General features: G+C 34.5%; 1 long non-coding RNA gene across 1 annotated transcript in view; it reads right to left on the bottom strand.

Annotated features, from left to right (window-relative positions):
• The window catches only part of LOC134484774 (uncharacterized), a 113629-nt gene extending 94362 nt beyond the window's left edge, over window positions 1-19267 (bottom strand). Inside the window, exon 1 of the long non-coding RNA XR_010062547.1 lies at window positions 18920-19267. This is a non-coding gene — a long non-coding RNA (uncharacterized LOC134484774). The remainder of the gene's footprint in view (window positions 1-18919) is intronic.
• Window positions 19268-19302: the final 35 nt, after the last annotated feature.

The raw sequence follows: 19302 nt of genomic DNA, 5'->3' as shown, positions 1-19302 counted from the left end.
ATAGGCAGGGTCAACATAATTTAGGGTCTGTTCAGATAGATGTAATTATTGCGAATTCCTGAGTGTCACAACTGAATATTGCTCAGAAGACAACACCTCACAGAACTTGTTACCTGTTAATTAGCCCTTTAAAGAAGCCAAGCCCTGAACATCACCTTATCTCTCAACCAGAAATTATCTCCAATGGGTAATAATTTGAAATGAAAGCATACTTTTCTCCAAGGGACTCTCACTGGGTACACAATTCAATTTTAAGGGTAGAGTGCATAAAAAGCACTAAGGGAACTCAAAATTATCTTTGGAGAATCGTTGTCTCATAATCCACCAGGACATTTCCTTCACAATTTCTTTTACCTCTTTTTAATTTGTTTAATTATCTATTAATTGCTACTCTGTATGATTTTGTATATATTGTTTCATGGTTTTATGTTTCCTTAGAATTATCCAGTATGTGAATGGAAGTCTGGGTCCCTGTGTCTGTACCTGATTCTTGTGCCTTTTATTGGCTCTTTGCTATCTGCTTGTTTTGTTCTACTCCAGTTCATTAACCTTTACCCTAATTTTGTCCCTTAGATGATTTTTTGTTATCTACTGAGAGTCAGAAGGAATGTAGATACAGGTGACAGGAGAGGTATAGAAGAAGGGGAGAAATAGAGGTTAGAGGAACAGTAAAAAATGTATTGCATAAATAAGTCTATTTTAAAGAAAAGAATTTTAAAAACATACTTTATATGGCCTGTCTGCTCCCTTTTCTCAAAGTCCTAACTAGTTTCATATCAAAAGTTTTAGTCACTTTCCAACTCACAGAAAGTGATTTGTTTACAGCCAATCTGGAACTGCAACTATATGAGTGAAGCTTCTGCACGCTTAAAGTAATGCAGTCTTTAAATGCTTTCAGAGACATCAATCCATTGGGGTATAGTGGGTATTTCACATGATGGATGTTACACATTTTCAATGGGAAGATATACATTTTTGATACTTCAGTTTTCATGAAACTCTTCAAGTTCAAATTAAAAGTTGTATGGGATATAGGTATGTTCCTTTGAAATTTTCACAATTTACCAAATAAAACTAAAATACCATTAATAAATCAGAATATATTGTATCCTAAGCCCATATCAATATGGCAATTAAGAAATAGAAGTAGATGTGAATTATTGGATAAAAGCTGTTTCTGGAGAGGCACTATTTTATTTCTGGCACAATTTCACTTCGTTGGTACATGGGTTAAATCAAACTTCTGTTAATGAAGGTCTTGCTGTAGAAGACCATTCTTTTACTAAGGGACTCTCAAAACCAGTTGTAAAGAGCGCTAGCATTTCAATAAATCATCTGAAGCAATTTTGGCAATGTCTTTATAACACTAAAATGACTGCACAGGAGTTAGTCTTCATCAATATCTCTGCTTCAAAGGGAATACTCCTCATTTCATTGTGTAATAAAATTTCAAATTCAGTTTCAAGTAAATTAGATGATGATGGTGATGATGTCATTGTTGTTGTTGTTGGTGGTGGTGATGAAAATGATGAAGAAGAATTCAAAAAAAGAACTTTTGGGACAGAAAACAAAGCCCATACTATTTTCAGTGTTTTTCCTATCTTTAGTGTATATAAGATCGACAGTGAAAAATAATCTATAGTAAGTGCTATGTTGGGAAGGAAGAGGGTTAAGCTCATCAATAGCCGACAAACCAACAGAAGAGGAAGCACATTTTGTCATGAGAAATTTATAACTATTCTACAAAAAATCATTATCATAACCATAGCAATGAATCAATTTAATTTTGTGAGGGAGCAAATTGACTTTCAGAGTTTAACCAATATACATAAAGTTATCATGGACAGAGTGCAATCCATAGCTGTCAGGACAAAAGCCCATGAATTTTAGATCTTGGTCTCCTAGGATTTTTAAAATGAATGACATAATGAAGGCAATGTGCAACCCTGAATGTCTTGCCATATAAGTCACAAAGACACCATACTACATGTTGTGTATCAGGATAGACTTTTTTTCTTCACATGTATTCAGAGTTTCAAAGATTAAAATGGTTGAGGTTAAGAAGAGGGCATTTTTCAGGTTGCATTGACCTCTCCAGTGTGCAGTTTGGTTTTGGTGGATCATTACAGTGTTTAATTTTATTTTATTTGAACAGGAGATAGAATTTATTCTGTACAGATTAATGACCCTCAGTTTGATATTTCCATAATGCAGACACCATGCACTGAACTAATGTAACATTGACTTTCCTGCAACTTACCAAAAGTGAGGATACTTTTAGGGGAAAAAAGTGACTTGCAGAGGTTACAACAAGTCTTAATAGATTTTCAGAATTTTTTATTTTGGAATTTTTACTTATTCTTCATACATATATACAATGTACCTTGATCACACCTATCCTAAACTTGGTTCTACTCTTTCCAGAACATTCTCATTCCAGTTTCATGTTCTTCATATTTTTTTCTTTTCTTTGTAATCCATTGCTTTACTGAGTACTGCGTGCTGGGATGTTGCCTAATCTTGTCTTAATCATGTGCTGGACTTGTGAATACTAGGGTAGATGCAGTGAGTCCATAGGTCCAATAACTGTGTCATGTCCAGAGGTCACGATTGCATCCTCCCAATCCTCACATTCTTTCTTCTCATTTTCTGCAATGTTTCCCCAGCCGTATGATCAGCTTTCATCTTCTCACAGTCTTAGCAATTATACCAGATACACATATCAGCAGTAATTGTTGCACAGTACACATACACATTTCTCTGACCACAGCTCATGAAAGCTGCAATCTATGGACAAAAACAATAAGAATTGGAAGACAGTTTGACAACATGGTCATTTAGCAAAACAGGAGTAGTAGGATCCTCTCTACAACCATTTGAGACATGGGAAACTTTGACCATGTTTACAACATGAGATCTGACTTCCCTTCTATAGAAGAGGATTCAAAGTCAAACAAACTGTTGTTGTCTACTTTCATAAGATTAAGGCATTTGTCCTCACAGTTCTATTCTTTTCAATTGGGACAATGATATCTAGCTTCATCAATATCCATTCCAATTATGTAATTTTTCTCTTTTTCTGGTTACATAAAGGTCTAGTGTCTATATATGTCATTTATCCAATTTTGTAACATGGATATTGTGAACAGTGAGAAGATAAACTCATTTAATAAAGGTATCATAGAAATATATAGGTAGATACTTTCAGGTACATATTCTTTCAGTGGTACTATTGAATCACAAGTGATTTCAGTTTTTAGTTTCTATATCGATTTCTATAGTAGCTATATTAAAATTTAGTCCGAGCATCTGTATTCTAGGGTACATTTTTCAGCAACACAGTATAAACATTGTCATTTGTATTTATACTTAACCAATGATTTGTGGGTTTAGTATTTTTCCTGTACATTTTGATAATTTTTGTGCTATTATTTTAAGCATTTGTTCTAGTATGTAATATATTTTTGAAGAATAAGTTATTGGGTCTTATTCAATGGATATGATCCCTATGTCAGATAAAGAGTTGGAAAACACCTTCTTTAATGATAAGGTAAATCGCATGGTCATTGCACTGAATCTTCTGCTGAGTTTCAAGTGCTGTTCATGCATATATATATATATATATAAACTAGAATTATCTATGGGAAGTTGAAGGAAAGGAAAATGTAAGACCAAAAATATGTTATATGTTATATATATATGGAATCTTCTGTTCCTGTATTTGTTCATGATAAAAAGGCATGTTATTAAATGAGAAATAACTTTTCTGTTCACTACTCTAGCTCAATCTTCAATTTTCAGTTATATTTCGTTTGCCTACTCTCCTCGTTTGTGGTACATCTATGCCTGCCTTCTGAAGAAAATTGCAGTGCTAGACCCTTATTTATGACCTCTTGTGATAAGGAAAGAGAAACTAAACAGCTATCCTAATAGAAGTCCACAAATAGAGATTGGATTTAAACACAGTATTTATCTACAGTGAGACTATAATCTAGGAGATTACTGAAAAAGATGTAGCAAATTTAGTAATTATTTTTTTTAATTTCCATACCAAACGCTGCCCCTCCCTTGTCACTTCCTCACAGAGTCTCTGTCCCACTCCTCTTCTCTCCTAAGATGATGACACACCTAGTTATGGCCCCAACTCTGAAACATCAAATCTCTTCAGAATTAGGCACATCCTCTCCAACTGCAGTTAGACAACGGAACCCTGTCTGGGAACAGATTCCTCGGTCAGGCTACAACTTTCAGGACTTCCCCCACTCAAGTTTTTGCGGAAGCCACATGAAGATTGATCTACATGTCTGCCACATATGCACCAGGGGCCTAGCTACACCCTGTGCATCATCTTTGGTTAGGGCTCAGGCTCTAAGAGTACCCCGGGCTCTAAGTTAGTTGACACTGTTGTTCTTCCTGTGCAGTTTCTATTGCCTTTTGGGCCACCAAACTGTCCTCAAGCTCCATCCACTGTTTGGCTGTAGGTGTCTGTATGTGCCTGAGTCTGCTGCTGGGTGGGGTCTCTCAGTACAACATGCGCCTATCTGCGAGTGTAATAGAACAACATTAATAATGCCATGAATTGTTGCTTGACTATGGGATGGATCTCAATTTCACTGGCAAGTCACTCAGTCGCTGATTTTCTTTTAGACTTGACGAATTTTACGTTGAATGCTTTGTGGGTGTACTGGTGTCTTTAACCCTCCACTGGTGGTACTTCCTTGCCACAGGAGTTGACCTCTTCATGTTCCATATCACCAATGTAAGTCACAGCCTAGGAAACCCCCATTGATTCGTGGGTACCTACCCTATCCCAGGACTCTTTCTCACCCTGGATATTTCCCCTACGTCCTCATCACCATAAGTTCAAGATTTCCTTTCCTTCTCATGACTATCTGGCCATATCTCCTGTCCCTTCCCACACATAATTCATTCTCTTCTCCCTTCCTTCTTCCAACCAGTTCCTTCCCTCAATCTCCCTCCAAGACTATTTTATTCCCCATTCTAAGTGAGAGTCAAGTACCTGCATTTAAGCCTTTCTTCTTGTTTATCCTCTTTGGATCTATGAGGTTTGTGGAGGGTATCCTGAACTTTATGGATAATATGAACTTATAATTGAGCAATTTCAAAAACCCTGCAGAAACATATTTTTATAGTAGTATATCAACATTGAAAATTATATTTCAGTATGAGTGAATGTCAAGAGGGGCAAAAATTAAGCAAAAAGCAACTTAAAATATAAATCAAATCACATTTTTTCCAGCTGATATTCTTATAATAATAATACTCTTCTACCATAAATAATTATTACCTCACAGGCAATTTTTTAAATGATACCACAATTGGAAGATAAGTGATGTTTTTAACAAATAATTATGCAGAGTATGACTAAGATCAAATAAGATAAATATATTATTTTGATATCACTTGCTGGCATTTTATCTCAAACATGATGTATATTGCATTAAAAATTAAGGTCTTATCCCAGCTCCAAAAAAAAGAAAGAAAAATAAGGTATCAGTTTTCAATTTTAGTATTTATTTTAACCTAACCTATAAAGTGACAGGTTGCCTTATGTCATGTTTGCAGACATTGAACTTCATCCTACCTCCCTCAGTTCTTTTTCCACACCGCTTCTATGCCTCTCTCACTTATACTATACTGTCTGCATCATTCTTACTTCTACATTCATATCCCACATGCTCGATATATTCCAAACCACACTGTTTTAACCCCACTTTCTAATCTCATGTGACCCATTCCTGTTTAATAAACTCAAACGACCCACAGCTTCACCTAAATGCAATTACATTAAAATTAAATTGCACATCTAAGACCCTAATACTGAGTTGCTGAATGATCTAGTCACATAGCAAGCTCTCTGAAGGAACTGAAAATAACAAATATTTGCTTTCATTACAGGAATAAAGAAAAGGCCAGCTCACTGCACAATCACTTGATATCATGGAACAATTCTGCCAACACTAAAAAGGGAAATCTCATAAAGAGCCCGGTACCCGAGTCCACAGTTTCTTACCTTCTGTTTCATTGTGCACACTCTGGCCACAATTTCATTACAACCAGGTTGAAACCAAAGGTATTCTCTGCACCAAAGATCCATTTCTATTATATTGTCATATTCAGCCATGTTCAGTTAAATTTAAGCACCGACCACACCAAAGGCCGGGTTTATAATGTATCAAACAGAAACCTGAGAAGAAATGCTACAAAAATACATTCATAACTAGTAAATAAACAAAAGGTCTTTTACTAGTTTAAACACTGCATCTATCCCTTTACATTGTCTTGAATGTTTCTGGGTATATTCACAAGCCAAGAAAAATGTGTTTAAGTCAAGAAACAACTTGTAAGATTTACTTTTCTCTGTCTATTATATAGACTATAAAGACTAAATTTAGATATCAATGCTTAATAGAAAGCAATCTTACCTGTTGTGTCCTTTCACCTGTTTCTCCAATGTTTCTTTTTTATAATTGAAAAAAAATATAGTTAACCCTGTTATTTAATATTTTCCCCGGTCCACTTCAATTTCTACTTCAATTCTGAGTGATAAGTCTAACTGGGATCTGATTACATATATTGGCCACATACGTATTTTTCTTAAAAATCCTGAGGCAATGTTTTATATGCCTGAAAGTATTCTTTTGCGAGAGCAGTATTCTGGAAATTTAGTTCATCACTTTACATGGTTTTCTCTGAATGAATTTATTATTTGCTAATTTGTTTTAAATTTTTAGGAGTATTGTGTGTGTGTGTGTGCCTGTGTGTGTGTACATACACACATACATGTATATGTATGCTTGCTAATTCAACTTTAATATGAGCATAGAAATTGCTTGAGTCATATTGATAATTTATGGAGATAGTGTATTTTAGTATATGCTGTACATAAACTTGAAAATACATTATGTATATTTCTTCAAATGCAATGTTTAAATATGTATATTCGATCTAACCTACTAATTGCAGTTTAAGCATTTTCCAACATTAATTTTATCTTATTAGGTGTCTAGAAAGAAATACATGGAATCATGAATCATCTCTTAACTCCAACTGTAGGTAGACTCAATGATATATCTTTTTTTTTGTTGCTTTTTTTTTTTTTCGGAGCTGGGGACCGAACCCAGGGCCTTGAACTTCCTTGGAAAGCACTCTACCACTGTGCTAAATCCCCAACCCCATGATATATCTTGCTTTTATACATGATTGCTCACCTTTGGTTCATTAAGCATATATTTAATTTGCTCTATGTATATTATAAGTTTGTGCCACATTGTTTATATGTATTCGTTGATAATTTACTTCTGTCAACAAAAATTAAAAATAAATGATTTATATACATTATTTTCAAAATCTAAGATCATTCAGTTTCTTCCATAATCAAATACCATAATGCATAAATATCAGAAACATTTCTTGTTTGTGGCTATTAACAAAAATTATTTGATGTACCATTACTACAAACATATTTGATATTATCCATTGAAGTTTTTTCAAGGAGTTGTCTAACTTTTAATAAAGGGAAGTATAGTAAAATTGTTAGTATCTTTCTTTCTCAAATGATATCAGTATTTTTTCAATCTATATTCCTTTAAATTGAAAAATAGATTTTTGTTTATATAACTCATAACAAAAAGGGACATGTTGGGTATAGACAGCAAAAGAGACCGAAGGAAGTTAATGCCAAACTCTAACATTTGTGCCAATATCAGAAATGGGAAATGATATTTTACTGTATGATTAATTTAATGAGACAAAATGTCATTTTTATCTAATAATTTTCCTGACCATTTTATGTATTTACATTTCAAATGTTATCTCTTTTCCTCCCTCTCCCATAACCCCCACCAGATACATGACATCGCTGGGGATGTTCCCATTCCCACCAATCCACTTCAACTTCAATGCCCCGGCATTACCCTACATTGGGAAACAAGTCTTCACAGGATTAAGGGCTTTTCCTTTCAACGATGTTAGACAGTGCAATCCTCTGCCACATATGTGGCTGCACTCATGGGTCCCTCAATCTTTACTCACTAGTGGGTGGTTTGATCCCTCAAATTTCTAGTGGGGTCTGGTTGGTTGATATTATTGTTCTTCCTGGGGTTTTGCAAACCCCTTCAGCTCTCTAACAACTCCATTGAACCCCCTTCTTCTGTCCAATGTTTAGCTACAATCATCCTCACCAGTGTCAGTAGGGTTCAGTCAGAGTCTCTCAGGAGATATCCTTATCTGAGTCCTGTCAACAAGGGCATGTTTGCATCAGCAATAGTGACTGGTTTGTGTGACTGCATATGGGACAGATCCCAACAAGAGGCAGTCTCTGGTTGACCCTTTCTTCAGTCCCTGGTTAACTCTTTATCCTTGTATTTCCTACCATGAATATTTTTCCCCTTCTAAGAAGGAATGTAACATCTGCATTTTGGTCCTCTTTCTGCTTGGGCTTCATATGACCTGAGAATTCTTTCTTGTGTATTCCACACTTTTGGGCTGATACACACTTCTAATAAATGTTTACCATTTGCGTTCTTTTGTGACTGGGTTACCTCACACAGAATGATAATTTCTACTTCCATCCTAAGAATTTTATACAAACTTTGTTTTTGATAACTTAGAAGAACACAGGTGTGTAAATGTACCACATTTCCTTTATCCATTACTATGTGGAGAGACATCTGGTTTCTTTTCAGCTTCTGGCTATTATAAAAAAAAAAGGTGCTCTCAACCTGTAGCATCACGTGTCCTTCTTATATGTTGGAGATCTTTTGGGTATATATCCAAGAAGTGGGTTTGTGGTATCCTCAGGTAGTCCTATATCCAACTTTGTGAGAAAACTCCAGACTGATTTCCAGAGTGGTTGTACAAGCTTGCAATCTGACCAAACATGGAGGAGAGTTTGTCTTTCTCCACCTCCTTGCCAGCATCTGTTGTCATCTCATTTTTTTACTTTAGCCATTCTAACTGGAGTGCGCGTAACCTTAGAATTTTGTGATTTGCATTATCCTGATGGCTAAGGATGTTGATATTCCTCAGTAGAGAATTCTGTGTTTAGCGCTATACAGCATTTTTGAAAGGACTATTTGAGTCTTTGTATAGATTGATTTTAGCCCTCTATCATATGGAAGATTGGTAAAGATCTTTTCGTAATTTGTTGATTGTACCTTTTTCCAAATGCCACAGCCCTAGCCCTACAAGAGCTTTATGAAGTCCCATTTGTAGATTCTTGATCTTGGAGTAAAAGCCATTGGTGTTCTGTACAGGAAACTTACCCACTTTTTCTTCTATTTGTTTAAGATTATATGTCATTTTTTGTGGAGATACTTGATCCACTTCGACTTCTGCTTTGCACAGGGTGATAAGAATTGATAGATTTCCATTCTTCTACATGGTAACCTCCAGTCGAATGAGAAACATTTGTTGAAAATGTTATCTTTCCATTGGATGGTTTTGGTTCATTGTCAAATATCAAGTGTCTATAGTCCATTGATCTACCTCACTGTCTCTGTACCGTTCAGATCAATTTTTATTAATATTAATATTAATATTTCAAATTGGTCTTTCTAACTCTGTGAAGAATTGAGTTGGAATTTTGATGGTGATTGCCTAGAATCTGTTGACTGCTTTTGGCAAGATGGCCATTTTTACAATATTAACCCTTCCCATGCATGAGCATGGGAAATTATTTCATCTTATGAGACCTTCGTCAATGTATTTTTTTTCTTCAGAGACTTGAAGTTCCTGTCATACAGAATTTCACTTGCTTGTTTAGAGTAAACCTGAGGTATTTTTTTCTTATTTGTGACTATTGGGAAGGCTGTTATTTCCTTAAGTTCCCCTCAAACTGTTTATCCTTGAAGTAGAATGCTATAGATTTGTTTGAGTTAAGTTTACATCCAGCCACTTTGCTGAAGTTGTTTATCAGCTGAAGGAGTTTTCTGGTGGAAATTTTGGGGTCACTAAAATATACAATCACATCATCTAAAAATCGTGATATATTAGCTTCTGGCTTTCTAAATTTTTCCGTTTTGCCCCGTGTTTTTTTTTTTTTTTCTATTTTCTGTGAATAAGACTTCCAGTACCATACTGAAGGAGTAAGTAAAGATTAGGCAACCTTTTCCAGTCCGTGATTTTTGTGGTATTGCTTCAAATTTCTCTCCAGTAAGTTTGATGCTGGCTACTTTTTTTTTTTTAATACTTACTATGTTTTCGTATGGCCGTTGAATTCCTGATATTTTCCAAGACTTATAACATGAAGAAATATTTATTTTTTAAATTTTTATCAGCATCTAATAAGATGTTCATTTGCCATCCCCCGGAGGTTTGTTTACATAATTGATTCTTCTATATGCTGACCTCCAGTTGAACCATAATTTCGTGAAAATTCTGTCTTTTTTCCATTTCGTGGTTTTAGCACCTTTGTCGAAGACAAAGTGACTGTAGGTCTGTGCATTCATTTCTGGATCTTCAGGCTAGGATATCTGGTGAAATTTTCAATTACCATGGATGGAGAAACCAAGACATTCCATGGCAAAGTGAAATGTACACAATATCTTTCCACAAATCCAACCCTACAAATGATAGTAGATGGAAACTTCCAACCCAAGGAGGGAAACTACACCGTAACAAAAAGTAGCGAAATAATCTTTCAACAAACCCAAAAGATGGTAGCCACACAATAGTAGTTCCCTTTCTAACAACAAAAATAATAGAAAGCAATAGTCCATTTAATTTAATATCTCTTAACATCAATGAACACAATTCCTCAAATAAAAAGACATAAACTAGGAGACTGAATACGTAAAGAGGACCCAAGATTTTTCTGCATACAGGAAATACACCTTAGTGACAAAGAAAGAGTATCTCAGGGTAAAAGCCTGGAGAAAAATTCTAAGCAAATGTTCCCAAGAAACAAGCTGGAGTAGCCTTTCTAATATCGAGTAAAATTGACTTTCAACACAAAGTTATCAAAAATGATAAGGAAGGTAACCATACTTGTCAAAGAAAAATAATGCTAAGATGAACTTTCAATTCTGAACAACTATGTTTCAAATGCAAGGACACCTAAATTCATAAATGAAACATAACTATAGGTCAAAGCAAATATTGCACCACACACAATAAATTGTAGGAGACTTCAACTCCGCACTCTCATCAATGGACAATTTATGGAAACTGAAAGTAAACATATACGGTTAAAATAACAGAATTTATTTTAATAACTTGAAAAATCCAAATGTATTTAACAGAGATTTAGGTAACATTTCATCCTAAAACAAAAGAATATACCTTTTCCTCTTCACCTCATTGTAACTTCTCCAAATTTGACCATAAACTCATTCACATAACAGGCCTCAAAAAATACCAGAATATCGAAGTAATCCTATGCATCCTATCAGATCACCATTGGCTAGGGTTGCTCTTCTATATTTTATTATTTTTGTATTTGTTTAAATTATCAATGATTTATTTGTTAGTTATTTTTGAAACATCACCTTTCTTGAAAATTTGTCACTATGCAATAAACCTGGGGTAAACCTAGTGGTAGTCCTTCCATTTTTGCCTCTACAGCAGAAACAGTGAGTGCTCCATTCCAATCTTGGTTTATATAATACATTTTGAGTTAACTCTTTGTGCATACATTGCATTTAATGTTTTCCTCTTTGCATGAATATATATTTGTATTATCTAACCTTACGAATTTGTAGTTTTATAATGAAATTTTTAATTTCATAATTTCTGGCTATAAATTTTGATCTCATTTTGTTTATATTTTTCTCCATTTTAAATGCATTTTCTTTGTGGATACTTTTCCCTCTTTATGTATTTTCGTGCCTTTATGGGATTTTATTTTTGTTTATCAATGGAAAAATGGAATTTATTCACAGCAGCACCCATATATGAAGGAGAATACAAGAGTTAATTAGCTATTTCTATAGGATGGATTACTTATTAAAAATAAGAATCTCTGGGGTTAGGGATTTAGCTCAGTGGTAGAGTGCTTGCCTACCATGCGCAAGGCCCTGGATTCGGTCCCCAGCTCCGAAAAAAAAAAAAAAAGAAAAAAAATTTCTGACACAAAGAACAGTGATGTATTTCAAACTACCCTTCCCCAATTATCCCAGCATTCAATAATGCGCGGTAGTGTGCTGTGCTCTGTGGCTGTGGGAAATAATTTATGGAAGAATAAAACCACATAACACAGAAAATTTAAAGAATCCCATTTCCCCCTACACACAGATATATAATGGGATTATAGGGTTGTCAATTATTGAAGAGATAGTACAGAATTATGTTGCTGCAAGAAAGTGATGGCAAGGAAGGATTTCAAACCATAGTCAACTACATAATTGTGGACATTTGTTCCCAAAATTGTGGGTTGTTCCCCAGGACAATAATAGCTGGACTGAATCCACCTTTTATCTATACAAAATGGGGAAGCATGGCCCTAATGGGAATAATGAAGACAAAAAAAAATCACAAAAGCGTAAACTAATAGAAGCAAACCATTACCGCAAACTACCACAAACAATTTTATGTTCTAACCAGAAAAGGCATCAAAACTAAAGTCACATTTGTGCACCCTACGTGAAGACAAAAGTGAGTGGGGCATGGTCTTTTTCCCTTTTTGTATTTCAAGTACTTTACAGAAACAGGAATCTCATACTGCTTTTTCCATGATTTATTAAAGGTTTTAAGCCCTCATGTATTAAAGTACCATCTGAAAGTATTGATAGCTGCTGCCTAGGTTTTTTTCAAGTTCACAAACTTCTTGGAATAATGTTCCAAAATGTAACTAGGCCCAACCCTGAGCTGTAGAACTATGACAAGACAATAATAACAGATATTTTCAAGGCACAAGCACTATAGTACTATACAATTGAGTACAGTAATCCAAATTAATTCAAATAGCTCAAGAGAGAAGGAAGATACATCTAAAAAAGGGTTAGAAAAGTGGTGAAGAATCAACTCCTTCCTCGTGTATGCCAGCATTCATGGTTCTGCAGTAAGTCCTACGAGGCAGTATCCAAGTAGCAATGAGAGGAAAGAACTCAGGACAAGACAGGGAGATAAACTAGCATGGTGGGAAATGTTAGTGAAAAACTTAGATATGAAAATGTCTTGTAAATTTAAAAAGGGATTTTTTCTTTATTTTCTCATTCCAATCAAAACAGACATCCCTGAATGATTCTCCTCTAAGGCTTCCATAAAAGAGGTAAAACAAAAGCCAACATAAACATTAAACGATTCAAAATGAAACAAAAGAAAAAAAAACTTGTGTATGTTTCAGAGCAGGATCACAGGAAAATGAGCTGAATCTGGTCAAGATGAAACCTAGAGTGGCAAGCAGGAACTAGAATTAAGAGCTGCAAGAAATAGGGAGGGGAGCAGTGACAGGAACATGGCCACGCCTGAGAGATAAGGCTGGGCCCTTTACAGGGGCACAGAATGAGGTAAGAAAATATTTCAAATAAAGCAGCATCTTTCCTTTCTGCTCACCTCAAGTATCCCATCCTCGAAAAACCCCCATTTAGGGAATAATACAGAAGAGTTGTGGTATGTATGTAACTCACTTCCCATTTCCTTTTAACCCTGTCTCCGAAGTCAGGAAATATGAGCATTTTGTATTTCCAAGAAGAAAAAATACCTCCCCATGTATAAGGATGTCCTGAGGACCATGTGACAAACTGAAATATGTGAGGGCAGAGAAGGTGGAGACGTCTCATTCCACGGAGCAGAAATGTGACTGCCCAAGTTAAAGGGATAAGGCAACCATATCAGGTAAACCAGGTCTCATAACATTAACCTTATTTATATTATTATTAACTATTCTTAGTTCAAATCCCTTTTCAGCTCAATCCTCATTTTGAATGAAGTTGATTTATCCTTCACTGTGTCTGTACCATCTTCTCTTCCTAGGATTGGCTTTCATCATGGGGATAATAGATGATTGTGGCAGCATAGGTGTTGGTTTTATCCCTATATATCACTTCCTTTATGTACTATATGTGTAGTAACATTTAATGACTTCCATTTGGAGGTATAAATGATTGAGCTAATATATATGGTTTAAACCTCTATTGACAGTATTTAGAAAATATCAGGTATCCATTCTCTGTAAATAATTGCTTCTCTCATATGATAAGGAAACAATAAATTTTATTCTAGTCAAAATAATCTCTATAATTTTAATATCTAATGATACAGAAGAACATTAAGATAATGTGGAATATTTAATCAGCTGAACTGCATATCATTTATTTAAGAATAATGAGAATCATTGATATGTTTCTAAACATAATATAAGAACAAAAACCAAAGCATTAAATAAATAGTGGCAGAAGATCAGGGTCAATTTGTTAAATGTAGCTTACCTTCAGATCCACTGTTTTCTTTTATTTAGTAAAAATTTAATTTAAATACTCTTCTTCAGTATTTTTCATCCTGTCATTGACTCTATTTTCAAAGCTCTATCCGATAATTATCACGATTGTTAAATTTAAAACCAAGAATTTGCGTGTGTCAATCACTTTCTGCATTTTCTTATTTGCGGTTTACTCTGTTCCCAATGTCCATGTTCGGTAGAAGTCATGAAGAATTTCTGGCTCTTTTAATGAAAATTTTCAGAAAGCATATACTATTCATAGTTGTAAAATGCTGTGCATATGTTTAATAGTACTGGATATTATAGTTAAAATCATCTGGATTCAGAATTTCTGCATAACACACTAAAATACTAAATATGAAAACTAGAGGGGTTGGTGATTTAGCTCAGTAGTACAGCGCTTGCTTAGGAAGCGCAAGGCCCTGGGTTCGGTCCCCAGCTCCAAAAAAAAAAAAAAAAAAAAAAAAAACTAGAAGAGCTAGAATTTATTACATATTTTTTTTCTCTTCTAGGGTCTGTAAATTTACAAAAACTGAGCAAATGACTTCTTTCTGTGAAATTCACATTCATGAGCTATTAAATACTAATCAAACAGCCGTGTCAACCCCCATAAACTTGGATTAAATTCTAATTGCAATCTAAAATGTTTGTAGTAAGTAAATGGGCAAATAATTTGCTGAATATACTAAATAAACATGTAGTATAATCATAGGTTTGCTCTATATTAAATAAGAACTCCCAGATATAACTTAATAAATACAGATATTGAATTAAGTTTTTTCTTATATAACAGCTAATAATGCTCTGAGTAATGGCTTAAATCACAAAACCATGTACAGTAAGTAGAAATGTCTAGTGAGTTACAGGTTCTTTCAAGCATCTTGAAGTAAATCGATCTAAAATAAATTCCTTTAAAATTCTCCTAAACCCACTTATCATGAAATATTTCAAATCAGAGTAAATAATCCCAACACCTTTTCATTTGCTCAGAAAAAAGACATTAGCTTTATTTGACTCCTGCCCTCCCCACCCTCATTCTTCTACCAAAAACATCAATTTCCAACATAGCTCTCTGATATGACTCTTTTTCATTATCACTGACACTACTTCCAGTTAAACTTCAAAAACAGCCTTCAAATCATGCTCGGTATCATTTCATAATACATAAGTAACCAGAGTCCCTTCCTATATACATACTGAGTTAAACAAACTTATTTAAAACTATTCAATTATTTCTAAGATATTTTCCATAAATAAAAATTTATATCTCTTATATTGTTTCTGTAAGCCCATATGCTTTATTTGCCTAAGCTTCAGATTTATTTCGTCCTCTCTTCCATCACTTAATCTATACAACCTTCTTTCACATTTACTTTTTGTATATGTCAAGCTCTTTTTCCTTTTATTGACCTTATATTTATTGTAATATTGCCCGAAATATAGTTCAATTATTTTTCATCTTATTTAACTTAACTGTCACTTTCTTAGGACAGTCTCAATGAACTTATTTCTAAAATAGATTCTTGAATTATGTGCATACAATCACCTGCAACACACTGATTTATGCATTCACTTCTTTCTTTTTTCTTATATCTTTATGCAATTTTTATAAAAGAAAGCTCATAATACTTTTTATTCATTCATAATCTATACCACTATTATGGATCCCGGTACATTAATGGAGACTTATTATTTATTCCATGATTCAGAAAGTTGTAAAAATAAACTTTATGCTTTTCTTCGTTTTAATGAATATGCATTCCATGCGTTGGTTAAACCATCATGAAGTATTTAAGTGAGTTGATAAATATATTAAAATTCAATTACCTAGATGACATTGTCTAAACATTTTATTTTTCAACGATAGTCTATTTCATATTCAACAGCAATGCTTTGTTGACTGAGCAATTATCTCAGTTAGGAATACATTTGACATGTAAGAATATGATACCTTATTTTAATTCATAGCGCCCATGTAAAAATGTCAGGCGCCACTCATGTGTTGTCCAGTCTCTGAAGATACAAAGGGATGATCATTCCTAGGGGCTCACTGGTCACAGAGTCAAATTTCATTTGTGAGCTGTTCCAGTGAAAGATTAAAAATCAAGAGGACCCAAAGCTATGTTTCCATAGCTGAACCTGTACCTCACCTCTCTGTGCCCAGACACCACCAGGAAATGGCTGGATTTCCAGGAGTACTGACACACTCAAGATCACATTAGAGACTACCACTTCTCAGAGTCCTCAGAACCCAGGAAGAGAGGGGCAGTCTGCTACAGGATACTTTTGATTTCTATCTATTCCTTGTAGCTGAACCTGTTCCACAGCTTTGGTACACAAGATGCTTCAGGAACGACCTAGTCTCCATGGAGTGCTGACACACAGGCTTACAGGAGGATCAATCCATTGTCAGAGAGAGTAAAACCAGCTAACCCCAGAGATAACGAGATGGCAAGAGGGAAGTATAATAGCCTAAGCAACATAAACCAAGGCTACATGACATAATCAGAACTCAGTTCTCACACCAACGCAAGGCTAGGATACCCTCAACAGAACAGAAAAGAAAAAGAAATGTTTGTACTTCAAATCACTTAACATGATGATGTTAAAGGATTTTAAGAAAGACATAAATAACTCCATCAAAGAAATACAGGACAACAGATGTAAAGAGATAGAAGCCCTTGTAGAGGAAACACAAAACTCCCTTAAAGAATTACAGGAGACCATAATCAAACAGGTGGAGGAATTGAACAACCCATCACGAAAAAAAATATTTAAACAGCAACAACAACAACAACAAAAACACACAAAAAGAGTCACTATGGATATGGAAAACCTGGGGAAGAAATTAGGATTCAAGAATGCAAGCATCAAACAACAGAACATATAAGATGAAAAGATTATCAGAGACAGAATGTACCATAGAAAACATTGACACTACTGTCAAAAAATGCAAAACACAAAAACTCCTAACCCAAAACATCCCAGAAATCTCAGACAAAAGGAGTCGATAAAACCTAAGGATTATAGGTATAGAAGAGAATGAAGACTCCCACTTTGAAGGGCCAGTAAATATCTTCAACAAAATTATACTACAAATGTTCCCTAACCTAAAGAAAGAGACAATATATGAGAAGTAAATAGTACTCCAAAAAATTAGACCAGAAAAGAATTTTCTCCCATCATATAATAGTCAAAGTATAAAGTCCACAAATCAAAGAAAAAATATTAAAAGCAGTAAGGCAAAAAGGTCGACTAACATAAAAAGGCAAACCTATCAGAATTCCACCAGACTTCATAAAAGACACAGATCCTGGGCATATATCACACAGATTCTAAAAGAACAAAAATGTCAACCCATGCTACCATAAAAACTCTTAACAACATAGATGGAGATATCAAGATATGCCACACAATAGCAAATTTAGAAAATATATTTCCACAAATCCAGTCCTTCAAAAGATAATAGATCTAATGTTCCAGAACAAGGAGGGAAACTACACCCCCACACAAAGCAAGAAAATAATCTACTTTGAAAAAACACTAAAGAGTTAAAGAAGATAGCCACAGAAACATAATTTGATATCTAACAAAAAAATTAACAGAAAAAAGCAAATATTGGTCCCAAATAAAACAAAACACCAAAGGACTCAATTCTACATAAAGAGTGTGTGTGTGTGTGTGTGTGTGTGTGTGTGTGTGTGTGTGTGTGTGTGTGTGTATATGCATATATATATATATATATATATATATATATATATATATATATATATATATATATATCCCAGCATTTTGCTGCTTAAACAACACAATCCAATGACAAAGACAAATATATGTTCAGAATGAAAGGTGGGAAAAAAATTTTCCAGCCAATGTTCCCAAGAAAGAACCTGGCGTAACCACTCTAATATCAAATGAAAGAGACTTTCAAGGAAAAGTTATGAAAAATGGTAATGAAGGACATTTCATACTCATCAAATGAAAAATATGCCAAGAAAAAATCAATACTGAATAATTATGCTACAAAATGAAGGGCATACTCATTCATCAATTAAACTTTACTAAGCTCAAAGCATACATAATTCCATATACAATACCACACTGTCATAAATGCACAGATCATGGAAAGAGAAACTAAGCAAGGACACAGAGAAACTAACAAGGTATGAACCAAATATTTTTAACAAATACCAATACTACCTTTCATCCTAAAACAAATAATATACCTCCTTGCCATGGGCCAGCCCTAAGATTGATCTTCTTTCTCCTGTTCGTTCTTCTTGAAGAAGCTGAGGATGAAGGGTGTTAGCTGAGGGTAAGACTTTGTCTTACGAAATATGTGGTAAGATTTTGTCTAACAAGATATTTTGGGTTGCTGTATAATAATAAGTTTACTTATCTAAGTTTAAGTTACTAAGTTTCTGTACCTGATTTACTTATCTATGTCCAAGTCACTATGCTGTGCTAGTGTAACTGGTCTGCCTTCTGAGACCAGAAACTGCAGTCTCTGGCACTTACCACCTCATTCTGAAACAGCAGGAGATAAAGTAGAAGATTACTTGCTGGAGCCTTTTCCATTTTGTCCTTATGCTTTTTGCTTGACAGGCTAGGGAGAAGCTTGGAGCCATCAACATCTATTAAACCATGAGAAGTGCATAGCAATTACAGAATTAAAAACTTTTACATAGACAAATATGCATAAATATATAATTTCACACCTGGATTCAATAAATGTGCATTGATACATTTCCATTGATTTTCAGCTGGGCCCAAATTTCATGCAATCTCACAATTACATTATTTTTTTCTTTTTTATTAACTTGAGTATTTCTTATATACATTTCGAGTGTTATTCCCTTTCCCGGTTTCCGGGCAAACAACCACCTCCCCCCTCCTCTTCC

Source organism: Rattus norvegicus (assembly GCF_036323735.1).
Source record: "Rattus norvegicus strain BN/NHsdMcwi chromosome Y unlocalized genomic scaffold, GRCr8 chrY_unlocalized_6, whole genome shotgun sequence".
In the NCBI taxonomy this organism is placed as follows: Eukaryota; Metazoa; Chordata; class Mammalia; order Rodentia; family Muridae; genus Rattus; species Rattus norvegicus.
The sequence above is the reverse complement of the archived record's forward strand: the minus strand, read 5'-3'. Positions and strand labels throughout refer to the sequence as shown.